This window comes from Oryctolagus cuniculus, chromosome 7, assembly GCF_964237555.1.
Source record: "Oryctolagus cuniculus chromosome 7, mOryCun1.1, whole genome shotgun sequence".
NCBI lineage: Eukaryota > Metazoa > Chordata > Mammalia > Lagomorpha > Leporidae > Oryctolagus > Oryctolagus cuniculus.
The window spans coordinates 126,023,559-126,027,352 of NC_091438.1; the positions used below are offsets into that span (position 1 = coordinate 126,023,559).

At 46.2% G+C, this 3,794-nt stretch overlaps 1 pseudogene; it reads right to left on the bottom strand.

Annotated features, from left to right (window-relative positions):
- Positions 1-286: 286 nt before the first annotated feature.
- LOC108177591 (cytoskeleton-associated protein 2 pseudogene) lies at positions 287-1,679 on the bottom strand (annotated as a pseudogene).
- Positions 1,680-3,794: the final 2,115 nt, after the last annotated feature.

Genomic DNA, 3,794 nt, shown 5'->3' on the forward strand with positions numbered 1-3,794 from the left:
AGTGGAGGATGGCCCAAGTGCTTGGGCCCTGCACCCCATGGAAGACCAGGAGAAGCACCTGGCTCCTGGCTTCGGATCAGCGCGGTGGGCCGCCACAACACGCCAGCCGAGGCAGCCGTTGGAGGGTCATCCAATGGCAAAAGGAAGACCTTTCTCTCTGTCTCTCTCACTGTCCACTCTGCCTGTCAAATATATACACACACACACACACACACACACACACACACTTAGGGACTTGGCGATCTCCAGACCAAAAAGAAATACAAAGCCACACAAAAGACAACACTCAGGAATAATCTGTTGTGTTGGTCTCGGAGATCATCGTGCAGAGTGCTACATTAGGACGGCAGACAAAAGCGTCGGTTTCATTTCCCAGCTCTGTTAACTGCTCCAGTGAAGACAAACAAGGATAATGGTCTTTTAACATATCTGGCGATTTGGAAGTCTTGTCTTGAAGACGACGGGAACGTCTCACTGGTGTCAGAGATTTCAGCTCTTTAAATGTAGAATTCGTTTCATCGAATTTTATCTTCTTTTTTACACTTTGCAAGTGGATACATTATATTTAATTATGCAACTTGCTCTGGTTTCAGTATTGGGGGTTTTAACATCATTGGTTGAATCTTTTGTTTTATCATCTTGTTCTTTTTCACAATCTTGAAACACCACATTTCTATGATGTTTATTTTGTATTTCCTGTTTAACTGGTTCTAGATTAAGATCTTTATCTTCAGTGTTGCCTTCTTGGATTTGTACCTTGGTTGCATAAGCCTCTCCAAAATTAACTTTTTCTTTTTTTTATTATTTAATAAATGTGAATTTACAAAGTGCAACTTTTGTATTGTTGTGGCTTCCCCCCCAACCTCCCTTCCTCCCGCGGCCCTCCCCTCTCCCACTCCCGCTCCTATCCCACCCTTCATCGAGTTTCACAAAATTAACTTTTTCTTGACTCTCCATTGTTAGTATATCTACAATCGTGTGCGGCATCTCTTCAATGGGCTGAGCCCCTGCCAGAATGGCCTTCTCATAGGTTGCAATAATATTTTCAATAGGACTTGTGATTGGTTCAATACGTGCAAGGCAAATCCAATACTTAACAAGTTTTGTGGCATCTGGTATATTTTTAATCAGGTCATTCAGTATATCAGCATTTCTTCTTTGGGGCACCCCTCAGTAATCAGGTTCAGGCATTCAGAAATTGTCTTGTTTACTTTTTCAGTAAATAGTCTTTGCTCATCTTCTTCTGCCATGGTAGTCCAGAAGGACCCCACTGGTTTTTCAGCTTGTCCCTCAGGCTCAGGTTGTTGAACTACTGGGTTAGAAGGTCTTTTCAATACTCTTCCTTTGCCAGCTTTCCACTCATTCAGACGAGCTTTTCTCTGTTCTGCAGTTTCTTTGGGTTGACCTGACCTACTACTAACAGTTGCTGTTGCTATAGTAGGTCTTTGCTGGTCAACGGGTTTTGACTTTTCTACCAATTTGGTATTAGAAGATGAGATAGGCTTGGCTACCATTTCAGATGCTATGCCTCTTGACAGTGCCTTGTTTCTTTTTATGTCCTGAGAAGAAGCAGTTTTGACACTAGATAAAGCTGTTTTTGATTGTAATAACTATTTTTCCCAAGGACCTTTCTGGATGATAACATTGGCCGAGGTCCTACTGATGCTTTGCTTCCCCATGTTTTGGGTATTATCATGGTGACTTCTATTTTTATTTTTTTTATTTTTTGACAGGCAGAGTGGACAGTGAGAGAGAGAGACAGAGAGAAAGGTCTTCCTTTGCCATTGGTTCACCCTCCAATGGCCGCCGCGACCGGCGCGCTGCGGCCGGCGCACCGCGCTAATCCGATGGCAGAAGCCAGGTACTTATCCTGGTCTCCCACGGGGTGCAGGGCCCAAGGACTTGGGCCATCCTCCACTGCACTGCCTGGCCGCAGCAGAGAGCTGGCCTGGAAGAGGGGCAACCAGGACAGAATCCGGCGCCCCGACTGGGACTAGAACCCGGTGTGCCGGCACCGCAAGGCGGAGGATTAGCCTAGTGAGCCGCGGTGCCGGCCATCATGGTGACTTCTAATAGGAGGTCTCACAAGTTGTGTATTCTGAGATGTAGTGCTCACAGATTTAGTGGCGGCTGTCATATTTGAGGGTTGCGCACTTTTCACTGTTTCACTGCTAGTGTTTATAGGCTGAGGCTTTGTGGCTTTAGAGACAGTAGTTACAAGTTTCGTTGTCGTTGTCAAATTTGCATCTTTGACTTGTAGAGGTTTTCTGAAAGAATTAATCTTCGATTGAACAATTTGACCACGGTAAGCTCCAAGCACAGGTTTTTTGGGCATGTTAGCATCTTGCTTTGCTTTTCTGCAGTCACTGGTTTCTTTTTATTGTTGTTTGTAAGATGAAACACGTGGCTTACTGTCATATGTTGACTTTGGGGATCATCTTTAATTGATAACAACTGCACAACTTGATTATCATCACCAAAATTCTTTGCATCAATTGCTGTGGTTAAATTGTTTAATTCATTAGACAGTTTTAAAGGAACACAGTAGCCGGCGCTGCGGCTCACTAGGCTAATCCTCCGCCTAGCGGCGCCGGCACACCAGGTTCTAGTCCCAGTCGGGGTGCCGGATTCTGTCCCAGTTGCCCCTCTTCCAGGCCAGCTCTCTGCTGTGGCCAGGGAGTGCAGTGGAGGATGGCCCAGGTGCTTGGGCCCTGCACCCCATGGGAGACCAGGAAAAGCACCTGGATCCTGCCATCGGATCAGCGCGGTGCGCCGGCAGCAGCGCGCTGGCCGCGGCGGCGATTGGAGGGTGAACCAACGGCAAAGGAAGACCTTTCTCTCTGTCTCTCTCTCTCACTGTCCACTCTGCCTGTCAAAAAAAAATAATAAAATAAAAAAAAAAAGGAACACAGTTTTTGTCCACCATTGTATTTTTGTTCCCTGTAGGTCTATTGAGATTTTCTTTATGAGCCATTTTTTTTAAAGATTCAGAGCTTTTGTTCCTTTTTGGCCTTGTCCTCAGATGTCATCACTGTCTGTTCTCCACAACTGAATAATGTCTGATTTTCCTGTTTGTATGAAAAAAAATGTTTTTCTTCTTAACATATGTTCCTTGAATTTCTGTCTTCTTTGTTCTCTGAACGAGGACTGGGCCCTCTGACTCGGGGGCAGCTGCAGGTCCCGGGGAACTGCCGGCGGCGTGCTCACAGCAGCCCTTGGTCGGAGGATGTGCGTCTGCTCGGAGCGGCTCAGACTCCCTCAGGCCACGGCCGCCGGACACTGCCTCAAAGATCTTTTAAAGACACCCAGGCCCTTGTTGTTTGTTTTTATTCAGATAACAGTTGTGACTCATAACATCACCTCAGGACTGCCAGGCATAAATGTTACACAACCTCTGGAATACTTGCATCAACAACACCTTTATAAATGCAACTTCAGCATGATGTTACAACTCAAAAATACTTTCCATTCATTCCGAGTAAGCCTGATTAGTTATTATCTCTGCAAGAGGAGAGGACTCCCAGGGCCCAACTGGAAATCTCAACGTCAAAAGACCTAATTTGAAATTTTAAGTTGAAAAAAGCCCATCGAAGATGTGAGAGGTGAGGCTAGCACCGTGGTACAGCAGGTTATTCCTCTGCCTGCGGTGCCGGCATCCCATACGGGCACCGGTTCTAGTCCCAGCTGCTCCTATTTTAATCCAGCTCTCTGCTATGGCCTTGGATAGCAGTAGAAGATGGCCCAAGTCCTTGGGTCCCTGCACCCATCTGGGAGACCTGCAAGAAGCTCCTGGC